Below are 13,984 nucleotides of genomic sequence, written 5' to 3' on the forward strand. Positions count from 1 at the left end.
TCTGAGAATATGTATAATACTACAAGCTGAACCCTATTCATGGCTTTCTTCAAGGGATTTGTGAACACAAATATAGTATATACATATAAATATACTGATACTAAACATTTGGCAAGAATGTCTGTGTATTTACTCCTAAAAAGTTTGTTAACAAGTCAGCATTTTTGATCACGTTGTTCTGTTTACAAGTTGCCCATGTGGCCACCACGGTGTGGACGATGGCGGCTTGTTCTCTTGGTGGTGTGTTGTTTAGAGTAGCGTGTTCTGCGGTTTGTCTGACCTAACCACATGTTATGTCTCAACAACCTTTTCTGAGACCAGAGGAGAAAAGAAAAAAAAACTTGCGTTCAAAGGAAACATGAGGGACTTTGCTGCTCTCATTCAAAACAGATCTGATCTCCCGCCTGTTTACTTTTACGGGAAAAACGAATTGTTCCGTGTTGTGTAACTTTTCATTGACTGGAAATGACAGTTAGCTCGTCTACGTATTCTGCTGCTTAGAGCCATGGTTAATACAACTCTAACTATAGTAGATTAAATCACATTCCTTTAAAATGTCAAGTTTTGCATGAACATTTACGTACAGTACTTGTGTTCATGTTGAATCTACTGTCAGGTCATGATTTGGTAGACATTTAACAACTGTCTGAATGAATTTAGCATTTTACCATTCACTGATTTTAAACTCAAAGAAAGATATCTGAAAAATAGCCACTCTGGTTTGTGCTTATAAATCTGATCTGATGACAATTAATCACAAATAATACATTTTATATAATTATTTATTCTTTTAATATTTGTTCAGTATTACCAGTAGGCTATATGTGTTTGGAAACATAGCTATAGTCAAATGAAAATCGCTTGTCTTGCAAGTCAAATGCTGCATGCTATAGCCCTATAAATCATATATTCTGTAAATTACTGCTGATTACTAGCCAGACCAGAAGCCAGCATTGTATACAGTTTGTTTGTGATTCTTTTGTGTAGTTGGCCACACCAGGAATCGAGAAAACTTCTTTGGCTCATGCGTTGAGCGAGTATTTTTGATTGAATTGAATTGCCGCCATCTTTGGGGTCCCAAAACATCCATGGCACACAGCTGTCCTGTGCAATGAGTAGTGCTGGGTATCGTTTAAATAATGACAATACCAGTACCAACACTAGTACCCTTAAAGTGATACCAATACCAATAGAGTACTTCATTCGATACCCATCATGTGAATGGAAGCTGTGTGTGTGTGTGTCCCACTGGCTAGCCAATCGCAGAAGCGTAACGACCATTTATTTGCCACATAACTTCCGTACTTAAGCAATAGCACTTCCGTAGTTATTTTAACCCAATGCATAATCTTTTCCTAAACCTAACCAAGTAGTTTTGTCGTCTAAACCTAACTAAGTTGTTTCCTGTGAAGACGGAGATTTATTTTGAAAAGACTGTATGCATGTAACAAGCTGAATTTGACATGTGCTGCTGGACATTCGTAGGAAAGCGCAGAAAAAAAATGAGGAATAACTTTTTGTAAGATATACGAACCGTTGTATGAGGATACGTTGCGCTGTTAACAACGTTACCTGGCTGCTAGCCGTTGGCTCCCATGTGCAGGCAGGCAATCCCGGCTGTGTGGGTTGTAGCTGCTGTGGTAGGGGCACGGTAATCACACGTTAAATCAAAGAACGCTTGCAATGATTTGCTGCGAGCAAAAGCAACGTTTTTTTTCTAGATCTGGTCACAGAAAGGATTGAATGCATATATTGTTTGACTGAAGAAGTGTCTGTACTACGTGGTACTGGGTTATGTCGGTCATGCCCTAAAGGTATTAAGTACCGATACCCAGCCCGAACAATGAGGGACTGTTACTGACATTCTGGGCGCGCTCATTTTTGTTTTTTTATCAACCCATAGAAATGATGTCCAACGTGAAAATATGACCCGAGATTTAATACGTCGGAATTCTCCTTCAACAGAGTGAAAATCAAATATACAAAAATAACATTCCTAAAATTTGGTGTCTCGCCGTTGGGTTTTGGAGGCCTATAACAAACCATGAGATGTGGGGGTTTTCTCTCCACGCTGCATTCTCTAATATACTGATTTTCTGTTTCTCAAGGCTGAAAAAATGCCAATAAATAGGAGCCTAGAGAAAAGAATGCTAAAGCCGAAGAACAGAGACGTCGATCACTCACTCATACCACTCGGCCTATTTTCTCCGCATTTAACGGGGTCTTACAGAGTGTATAGGATGCATTGGAATGCAAAAGAATGAAAGGAAGCCTCTTCCTTGCAGCGGGGGTCCCCCAGAAGGATACATGCATAAACTAAAGTGGAGGGTAAACCCATTTACTCCGTCTCCATCGCACGCACAAAGACATGCGTGCACAGACACACAACTGCTCTCGCTCACGCCGTCTCTCACAAATATACACACATATATTAACCTCTCTTTCTTCCTCTCTCTTTCTGGCCCCTCCCCTAATTCACACACATACACACTCGCATGAACAAACAGTCACACACACGCATACAAACACCCCTTCGCCTCCCCCCCCGCCCCCCAATTGAAATGGCGCCTCTACATCGAGGCAAGAGGAGAAAATAGCGGGTGGAATTAAAAGTGCTGAGTGAAAGAGAGAGGAGGAATGGGGGGAAGAAACGACAACAATACAAACTGGGAGAGGAAGTGAGGCTGAAAGGAGGGAGATGTGTTTGAAAAGAGAGAACAAGGTTAGGGGATGGGAAGAGCACGGAGGACGAGAAAAGGCAGCAAAGATGAGGCTGGAAATAGAAAATGTTTTTCCTCCTTTGATGGGAGCAGTTTGATTCTCTTGTGTGCGTCAGTGCATCGTAGGTTTCTGACTTCAACACTTGCTTTTTCACAGTGGCTACGAACAGAATCTTGAAAATTCTCTTATTAATGTTGATTTTCTTTCACATTTTGGATCAAGAAGGACACAAACTTGCTAACGAACATCCACACCGATCTTGTATAAGTGATGCATTACTGAGGAGGCTTGCCCGTGGGCCAGGGCGCTTTGTGAGGCCTTGTGAAAGGCTCCCTGAAAGGAGCCGCCAGTCCATGCCCGGCGGATTTAGGGGAGTGAGTTTAGGGGGTCAGCACGGTCACCCAGGGGATAAATGCCTCCCATTGTCTGTTCTAAGGAGATGCTCTCAGTAGGGAGTCTATAAAGCCCCAGTGGCAACACTAACACCCAGAGCTCTGGGGCTCCTCAGGGGAACACCTCGGGACCCCTCAGCCAGGGACGGGCTCACAGCCTGTGGGGGAGAGAAACAGCTGAGGGGACCCCCGTATGGTTTAGTCTGCTGGGAACGTCATCAGCCTGGGAGATGTGACGGGGTTGGGTTTGTTGAGTTTCTTCTTTTTTTCAGAATCATGCTTTTTGTTGTTTCCAATAAATTGTATAACCATAACAACCACAGAATTATGTACATATAATAGATATAGATAACAGATAGTGATTGTAAATTGAAAAACAAAGTATACAAAAACAAGGGAGGAGAAAAATGGTAATAATATTTGAATAAATAATAATAGAATGAAATAAATAAATAAATAGAAAAATATTACATCACATTTTAAATTAAAAATAAATATATTATAGTAATAAGTAAATATATATAAATAAATAAATAAAGATAAAATTAAATAGATAAATAGAAAAAATATTATACATTTTTACATAAAATTATATATATAAAAAGAATAATATGAATAAATATGAATAAATAATCAAATAAATAAATATAAAAATTTAAAAATAAAATAAAATAAAACTTAAATAAATAATTGTAATTAATAAATATAAATAAATAAATGAAAATTAAATTAAATTAATAGAAAAAATATTAAACATTTAAAATTAAATTAAAAAATAAATAAATAATACTAATAAAGAAATTTAAATAAATTCAATTAATTCACACACCAGATTCTCAAAACCTATACTTATATCTCTGTGGTCCCGCCCCCACATTAATTCACCTCCACAGGATAGATACACAGTACATACTGTGTGTATAAGGCACGTTTACAAAAGAGTAAATAAAACAGAATATAAAAATAAATACATATTACAAATACAGTTAAATAAAATAAAAACACAAATGAATTAAATAAAGGTTGCAACAAACTATTCAGGAGACAATATTTGTTATTTACTCCCATCACTTCAACCCAAATAGATACCACCTGTCAGAACCACAGGACTGTGACAATTTGTTTTGACTCCAAGATATGTCAAACTCTGTGTTGGTTTCAGTTTCCCTGGAATGTGACAGAAAGTTTGTTTGGTTTCTCGTAATACCACAGATTTGTGCTCCGCCTGAAGACAAGCAACGATATGAGCAGGTCAACAAATACGTACATGAGATTGTAACCGCTCTGAGCCTCACGGAAAATCCCCTAAAACAGAAAGTGAACCAGAATGAAGCCTTTGTTTGTGGTAATTTGGCACAAGCTTTTCTTTCTTTGGGTGGGAGTGGAAACAAGAGGTTTAGGTGAGGGGGTGTGTGCATGTTTGGTGGTGTACGTTCATGTCAATACACACATTTACCTATACATAAATATGGACTGTGTGTGTCTGTGTGTCTGTGTGTGTGTGTGTGTGTGTGTATGTGAGGATGTGTGTGATTATGTATATGTGGTGTGCAGGAAGCGGAGGGGGCAGCGTCTCATGGGGTCTTTTGTGGAATGTCTCTGCTCGCCCCGTCTCAGAGCCATGAGATGGGCAAACATGAAATCAAAGTGGAAAAGACCCACAAAGGGGTGGAAGGAGGATGACTAGGGTCTGGATAGGGGGAAGGAGGAAGGAGGGAGGGGAGCGGGGGCTTGTCCGTGCACCCCAGGCCTCAGAAAGCACCAGGCCCCTCAGTCCCATGAAAAGAGCCCTTATGAGGACCTGGCTGCTCTGCCTGCCTCGGATTAAGACCCCAAACCCACAGGCTGCCAGCACGCTACATCTATGTCCTATTTTATCTCTCTCTCTCACAGCACAAGTGTCAACTGCAGCTCTGTTTTCCTTTTTGGTCACATGCACGTTCCCGTAGTGATGAACCCACACAGATTTATTATCCCCTCAGCTCTTTACAGCATCTTTCAGCTCGTTGTTTTGGCTGTCGGCCTGAAACTTTACTGTTTTGGTTCACTCTCACGGCTCTCATCCGTATCGTTTCCAGCTTGGGTGTCGTGTAAACAGAGTTGCTCTTCTTCTGGAGGTGTCCTCAGTGGTCTATACATGTGCCATTTTGAACAGAACTCTGGGACCCTGTATTATAAAACCACCAGTAACTGCAAGTGCAGATCAACCAAGGCTGAAATCTTGAAATACAGATAAGGATTATTATCATCATCATCATTTTTTATATTAAAAAAGACGATCTATCTGTGTTAATTTTAAATGTTAAAGGTTCTCTATATGATATCCAGAGGATTAATATAGCAGCAAATAACTATTTGCTATGTAAAGAAATAGAGGAGTAATGTCTCCCTGAGCAGAGAATGAAGTCACTCTCCTTCTGTGTGTGTTGTAATTTGAATTTCTCTGTGCTTTGTTGACATAGCCGGGTTGACCGTGCATGCTTTTAGTGGATGTTAGTGCATGGGAGCGTGCCGCACTGGCTAGCTCATGGCCGCCACTTTGCACTGCTCTCTTAAAGCAGTTACAGCTGATGACGCCGTCCCGACTGACGGCGTCGTCGTGGAAGCATAGCACTCACCCTCTGGTTACCCCTCAGGTTAACACTGTTATCTCTGTCACCATTGTTGCCGTTGTTTGTGCTGTTAGCGCCGTTTTCTGAGCTGTCCTCTCACAGGTGCACCCGGTTTAACGTCAGTCTCGGAACCTCATCACTCTTTCGACGGATAAGCCTCTGAGGGCGAGAGGTTGTATTTCTGGGTTTCCGGTGTAGCCAGCGGATATCTGGGACTTCCCGCGCTGCTCATTGTTTACAGTCCGATTAGATGCGCTGGAATTGGAGTTGAGAGACGACGTGTATGACTGGATTGTTTCACAAGTAGCAAGTTTACAAGCTATTATTAAACCACTAAAAAGCTAAATCATCATCGGACGATAGCCAATGGGTTCCGAGATTTCATTTCGGCTTCCATCTCTTTCCCTCCACACGGACTGTTTACCTGCTTACCTTCTATATGTGAATGCAAAATAGAGATTAGTTTGCATAAATGTCAGTGAAGAGAATGTTACGCTCATGGGATGCCCACATTTTTGGCTACAGGTGAATATTCTCACATCAAAAGCGATCTCCATGTAATTGACATGTCTGTTCTGCTCACTAGATGATTACAGACGTGACATGCAGAGACAGACGGAGACGAAGGGGAAAGCGTACCGGGTATCTTCTAGCAATTATACTGTAAAATGTGTATCACCTCGCTGAAAGGGCTTCTGTGGTTTCCGCCCGCGGGGCATTGTTCTTAAGTCTGGTGCTCTATAGGAGAATTACAAATGTCTAAATGTCATCTTCATTTAGCATGCCTCTGAATAATACACACTACAGTATGCATATATTTAAGTCATTGTCAGGCCGCTTCTAAGACTTCACTGTCTCTTTCTCACATGCACATACAGTCCGGATGCCTGAACGTCTTTAGAATAAAGGGATGTCATGCTCCAAATAGGATCTCCCATTCTTCCAGAGGTAATGATGTATAGCTCATAATGGGAGTAACTAGCTCAGTGGCTGTATTTGTGGAGATTGATGCTACAGGTAATTGGACAGTTATGAGCAAGAAAGAGAGAAAACACAAAATAATAATTCATGGATTGTGAAGAAAAGAAAAAAATTCCCATGTTTTTGCTGAGAAAATGCTGTATGTGAATCCAGCATATACGCCCAGGTGCTTATTTGTATGTGCATCTGGTTTGTCTTTTTGTGCCCGTATGCGTGTCGAACACTGGGGGCGGATGTAGAGAAACCTTTGTAGCTTTGTAGCTCTCTGTGTCACCGGAGCCGGGACCCTCGTCTCAAAGGGGAGTCTGCTGGGGATTGGGAGGTGCGAGGCGAGGTGCATGTCTGCTCCCTAAATCTTCCGTCCCGTAACTGCTATGAAATAATCCCCCGGCAGGTCGTTTGTGGCAGGGAGGAGGAGGAGGAGGAGGGGGGGATGCAACCAAATCTTCCTTTGTTCAACACAGCCTTTACCACATCAACCCTCTGACACCCTCTGTGTTAACATCTGTGTGTGTGTGTGTGTGTGTGTGTGTGTGAGTGTGTGTCTGAGTTTGTGTCTCCATGTGAGTGTCTGTATTTTACGGAAATATGTTTAGAGAAATGCAAGCCTGCATATTAAGTTATCTTTACAAGTGCAGGAAGTGTAGAATAAAAACTGATCATTGCTCGTTGATCACAAATACATTTCCATCCTTGAATGATCCAAGACGCAGAGAAAGATGGTGAAGGTTTCTAGGAACAACAGTCTATGAGGTCGTCAGTCAGCTTTTCCTTCTGCACTTCTGTTTTAGAAACTGATCAGAAACCCCCTTATTGTCAATCTACCTAGGATCCATCCTCTGAATGCTCTAGGTTTGTAGTTTGTGGCTGTAAAGTTTCACGAGGCTGTGATTATCCTAGAGGTCACCACAGGTCATTTTTATACAGTGAGGTCAAGTTTAAAAAAACGCTCTCACTACAATGGGGACTAACATCATCACACATGAATACAGTTGGGCTCATTGGATCCACAAGAGTCTCAGCTTTACAGTGATGCCCAATTTATGTAATTCCAAGACTGTGTGGTACCAGTGGTACCTTAGGTTTTCTAGTCTCAGATGATATATGTACCTTCACTCTAGCTCTAAAACTGAACCTGTTACAGCCTGTAAAAGACAGTATAGTCAGTCAGGATCATCCGCAATCCCCGCAGGTCTCGGGGGGTTAAAAAAGTACGCTGTACTCAGGAAAAAAAATCACCTTGGTGGACACGGCCCCTAAGCATGTTAAAAGACAAAGAGAAACTTTAACCATGCAGGTATACAATGTCGACAGGGACCCAACTAGCGGTGCCAACACCTCCCTGCCTCCTCTGGCTGTGGACACATTTTCCTTTTGGACATTAGGTCACCAACATGAGGTCACCTCTGTTTACTGTCCTCCTCCAACCAGCCAAATCAGCCCAACCAAGGTGTGCGTGTGTGCATCTCTGTACATGTGTGCGTTATGTGTACATGTACAGTACGTGTGTCAATTAGTGTCCCGCTCCAGACTGATTACCTGTTTATCCTGCTGCAGAGAGAAAAAAAGAGAGAAGAAATTACCTGCGAGTGTGTGTGTGGGTGTGTGCACGCTCACACACGCATGTCTGTCTGTGTGTTTATCCTGCTAGGCCTGTGATGTCAGCGCTGTCTGGCGACAGGCTGATTAATGTCTGAATGTTTTCCAGCTATTTAGCCCAGAGCCTGCACACACACACACTCACAGGGAGAGAGGGATAGAAAGAAGAATGGATGGAGAAAAGTAAGGAGTAAAGATGATGAATTCAAGACAATAAAGGATGTGAGGGCAGATTGAGACGTACAACAAGTAAGAGAAGAAGAGAAAGTAACGCTTAGCTATAAAGAACGAAAGGAAAGACAGTAGGAGGATGTGGGAGGGCTGCTTTTATTAAGATGGACATCGCAATCATCCTGACTTCCTCTGACTTGATGACTAATCTAATGTCCAAAGTATCATTGATAGCCGGCCTGTCCGGAGTCGTTAGCAGCAGAACAGAGCGACGCCAGCGGAGCGGCGGCGGTTTGTAATTGGACCATCTGACTCGTGTGTAATAACGGGAGCCTTGTGATGACAGGATTTCTGAGCCATTATTAATGGACTCTCCAGGCCGGTGTCTTTGGCAATGAAAACTCTTCTTAAATGCTTTTTTCTCACATGTCATGTTCTCTCATTCACACCCTCGCGATTATTTCCCTCCCTCATTCCTCTTCCCTCTTTTTCTCGCTGTCCAGCCAATTGGACTGTTGTCAGGCTATTAAATAGGCATTATCGGTCGCTATAAGCCCCATAGATGTGGGTCAGTAGGGGCCTACTACACCCAATATTACGTTTTATCATCTATTCACATGGTAGATCACAGGAAGAAGGTGTAAAAGAAGACAAAAGCGGCCGTAGTAATTATGACAGGAGCAGAAGCCGAAGTCATACGCTGTAGTATAGACTGTGTGAAAGTCCATAAGGGGTGAAGGGCGATGGATGGGACAAAAAACAGACCGAGCTTCACATCCTGTGTGAAACCAACAACGTGTAGTTGTCTTTGTGTTCACAAGCGTTTAGTTTCACTTTCACTTTTAATACGTAAAACCTAACTAAGTGGTTTTGTTGCCTAAACCTAAAGAAGTGGTAGTTTTCTTGCCTAAATCTAACGAAGCCTTTTTGTTTGCGTTCAAAACGTAACGTTTCTTTCAGTTTTACAGTGTGTTACAACATGTAGCTTTTAAGGATGCTTTCACATCAGGGACCCGGACCCGGATCCGAGTACACTTGACCCCAAAGTCCAGTTTGTTTGATTAGTGTGAACGCTCCGTACCGTACTCGGGCGCGGTTCGTCAATCCGTACTCGAGTCCACTTAAAAAGGTGGTCTTGGGTACGGTTCGCATCAGGTGTGAACGCCAACATATTTTCACATCAAACTCTGTAAAATAAGAGTTTATTTCTACCAAACCAGAGTTGGTGATTGTTGGAGAGACTAACGATGATGGTTTTGGTGAGTTTTATTTTGTTTCTGTCAAGTTTGAATGAAGTGATTTACGATGCTCCGCCACTAGACCAGCTGATCTCAACATAAACAAATACACGTGGATGATGACGCAAGTGTACTCGGGTACGGAACAACTTTACTAAAGTGAAAGCTGAGAGTTGTGGGAGTGGGGAGGAGGGCAATCGTACTTGGGCACGGTAGGAATCAATCGTACCTAATATGAAAACACCCAAGGTAGTAGGCCCCTACTGACCCACATCTATGGTGCTTATAGCGACCGATAACCCCTATTTAATGGCCTGATAACAGTCAAATCGGGACTGTCCTCCTGTCTTCTTCTTCCTGTCCTTCCCCGCTGCCCAGCGATTAATTCCTGGCCGACTCCGGAGAGAGGTTCATTATCGAGATTGTTGAAGGATCTCAGTGTTCTCGACGTCGTGCTAAAGGTCTCGTTACTGCTCCCAGGGAGGAACTGAGCTGAGGGAGTTTTGTTCAGCAAAAGACATCATTATGTCTAAGTGAGCGTGCTGTCAAGGTGGCAGAGAGAGTAGGAGAGAGCAGGGTATAGAGGTGGCGGTGATGTAGACACGGGGGTAGGGGGACATTTGTTCTGCGATTAGCCAGGAGCCAGCGCTCGACTCCTCCAGTGTAGTCTAGAGTTAATTAGCGGAGCTATTATCAAGCCTTGTTCATCCGCGCAGATGATCAGACAGCGGCTCTAATCTTACCGCACTCTGACGTAGTCTGGAGATCTAATGCATCAGATTTGTTAGAAACGGTTGCACCCTTCCTACATCAAATACGTACATCGTAGATTAGAGCCTTCAGGGAGAATGGTGCTGTTTTGTTGAGCTTTTATCTCATAGAAACATTTGATCTCTCTCCATATGGATGAGTGGATCAAAAATAAAGGGTGGAAGAAACAGAGACATCATTAATGAAAGGTATCTCTGTGTTTTTTTTTCTCGGCTGCCATATTAGCAACTGCCCCGATTGTGTCTCCTCGGACTTAGACATCACAGCCACGCCAAATCTCCTGGAAGCACGAGGCGAGGGGGGAAGAATTCGGCTTAGCGGAGAGACGGCGTGGATATCGGGGCCCCTGCAGAATCCCCTCCTCCCCCGTCTCCGGTCCTCTCTCTCTCTCTCTCGCTAACTTTTCATTCTGTGCCGTGGCAGATTTACTGTAATCTGGCAGATCAAAGAAGAGCATCGCAATCCTATTCCCCTAATCCAGTTTGATGGTGACTTTTGCACATGTAATAACGCTGGCAAAAAAGAGAGATCGCTTTTAAACCGAGCTTTTTTTTTTTCTCTCTCTCCAGCTCTGTTGTCACAGTAATAATCATATTTATAAAAACAGAGTCAAAGCCAGAGCTATTTTAGTCTCTGATTACATTAATAATCATGTCAGAATTTCTATTTTTCACAGTAACATATGATGATATCTGCTCTGCATTTTCTTCCGATTTAAAGTCTTAAACTAGATCTTTATTACATCGCATTATTTTATTTATTTTTTTAATTTCTGACCACCAATGTGTTTATCCCCCCCAAGATGTTTATCTATGAATATCAAAATGTCTCTCTATAGCCAGCCAGTGAATGGATTTAACACGCATTAGCATCAACACATCTGGTTATTCTTAGACTGAACAAGACATTTCCAAACTGAGGTCCAGTGACCCCTGAGGGTTCAATCAAGTCCCTTTCATATTGTATCCGACAGTCATATTTTAACAACCATACAAGATGTAACTCATTTGATTTGCCTAAATGGGAAACAATTAGCTCTGACATCCCTTGGAGGCATTTTCTAGCTCCTCTACTTGATGAAATCCCTTTGAAGGGGCAGATGGCAGGAGGATTCAGGAAAGAGTTACCTCATTAATCCTTACATGTAATTTTCTGCCACACAAAGGTGAAAAGCAGAGAGGAAAATATTACCTACAGGATGTGCTCTATCCTTGTCAGTTCTTCTAAATTGGTGCTGCTTAAACATGTCATCTTTCCAGCGTTCTTGGCTGCAACCTGTATTTCCCTCCTCGTTTTGGCATCACACCACCTCCTGCCTTCAGCATGTTTATTTTTGTATCTAGGCACACTGTCAATGCAGCTCTACTTTCATGTGGTTTTCACTATCTGCTCTAATCTACTCACATTTATTATCTCCATCCAACTTCCTCGAACCTTGCACTCCTCTCTGCTCGTGCATTTGCGTATCCATTCTTCTTTCTCCAACTCTTCCTGGCGGTGTTTTGTGCGATTAATTCATGCGTCAATATATTTTTTCACACTGTTGTTTTTGTCATGAATACTTTCACACAGAACATGAATATTACACGGCGAAAAAGCATCTGTTTTTTTTGGAACAAAGTAGATTTTTCCAAGTTTCGCTCTATGAATGGAGGTATCGAACAATCACGAGTCCGAACCAAGACAGCAAACTTGATTATTCTTTCAACTTGACAAAGGCAGCACATACCTTATCCACTCCTTCTGTTCTTACCTTTCACAATAAAAGCCCTAGACATAGAATATTTGCAGGCAAGCATTTTGCATTTTTGTGTCGTTTATTCGTCACGCCCCCAGTATGTAATTCCAGTATATAATGTATATAGTACGGCTGAACAGGGATCTGTACCAGACAAAGATGCTTTCGTAAGTCTGTAGAATATAATGTGTAGGCCAGGACATATCTGCAGCACCACAATATTCAATTTAAAATGGTATTTTGACACACATTTCACCATTAAAGGAACAGTCTGTAACATTTTTGGGGCTCTATTTGCAGAAATTTAATATAATATTCATAACTATGTTTTCATTAGTGTATAATCAATGAAAACTGTGTTTTCGTTAGCTTAGAATGAGCCCTTCATATCTACACAGGGAGCGGGTCCTCTTTCATGGAGTCCGCCATGTTGCTCCACCAGGTTTCTACAGTAGCCCAGAATGGACAAACCAAACACTGGCGCATTTTTACATTACCCGAAGGCCACCGTAGTTCTCCGACATTCTTGTGAAACTGCGGTAACGTGAGCTGCAGAGTGCAAAACCGTGGTATGCCAGCTGGTGTCTGACTTTCGTTGCTCCTAAAGTAATGTTGTTATGGATGGCCTCTGAGTGAGGCGAACGGTGTTACCACGGTTTACTACTTGGCGGCTCACATTACCACAGTCTTGGAAATGGAAGAGTTAGCGAAGGAGTACTCTAGCGGTGTGGTTGCAATCTGCAACCACACCGCTAGATGCCACTAAATCCTACATACTGCACCTTTAACAAATATTGCGCCCCCTGCGATTTTGAAAATTGCAGTAGGTCATATTGCAATTTTAATTATTATTCGATACATTTTTCAGCCCTAGTACATAGTATATAAACATAGAATTGAATTGAATAGATCAGCCCTATTGTCACTGATATCTGATCCAGCTATTTGAGTCAATACTGGCCCGATTTCGATATCGGTATCGGTGCACCCCCTCTGTACCTTAACCAGGTCGTGACAGCTCTGTAGCCCTCTAGATTTGCATCCATCCTTCATGCTCTCAGTGCTCCTCACTGACACTGTGACAAACAAAACTACACATCTTCAAATCTGTATCCTTCTCATCTGTTTCTCATGCGCTCAAACCGCAATTGTTTACATTCACCGCTACAACTGGGGCACATCTCACACACCATGTTGATGTTCTACCAGCCGAACGGGTTAAAGCACACACACACACACACACACACACACACTACATATTTGTTTCTTCTCAAATTTGCATGCAGTTGCAGAAAACTTCAAGGGTATAATTTGTTCATTGTGCCTTCTCATCTCAGTGGATAATTTTGCAGAGTAATCATTGTCTCTTTGAACAGAAAAAAACCAACACACACATTCCTTATTTTCACACAGAACTGGAAAAGCAGCCCGGTTGCACATGCTGGATTAATGTGGAAAACTGCGGTCGCACTGCTTCACATTCAAAATGTTTCTTCTCTTTTCTTTTCATTCAGTCAAAACTTTGATGGATCCATTAGTGAAATGCATACTGCTGGAATAATACACGTCCTGTAATATACTCAGCCTTTAATCCTTTGTCATGAGAAGTGGTTGCTGACTGAAGCTTGGGGGGGAGTTGCTGCTTTCAAGTGGAGAAACCTGTGGAGTAGATAGCCCCTAGTGGTGGCTTCGGGTTATAACACCTTCATAGAGTTAACTCAGACTCTTTCTTTACTGTAATAAAAGCAACTTTTTATGATA

The 13,984-nt window shown here is 42.2% G+C and overlaps 1 long non-coding RNA gene across 1 annotated transcript in view; it reads left to right on the forward strand.

Annotated features, from left to right (window-relative positions):
- LOC141758910 (uncharacterized) overlaps positions 1 to 11,877 on the forward strand; it is a 31,969-nt gene extending 20,092 nt beyond the window's left edge. Inside the window, exon 3 of the long non-coding RNA XR_012591982.1 lies at positions 10,711 to 11,877. This is a non-coding gene — a long non-coding RNA (uncharacterized LOC141758910). The remainder of the gene's footprint in view (positions 1 to 10,710) is intronic.
- The last annotated feature ends 2,107 nt before the right edge of the window (positions 11,878 to 13,984 follow it).

This window comes from Sebastes fasciatus, chromosome 20, assembly GCF_043250625.1.
Source record: "Sebastes fasciatus isolate fSebFas1 chromosome 20, fSebFas1.pri, whole genome shotgun sequence".
In the NCBI taxonomy this organism is placed as follows: domain Eukaryota; kingdom Metazoa; phylum Chordata; class Actinopteri; order Perciformes; family Sebastidae; genus Sebastes; species Sebastes fasciatus.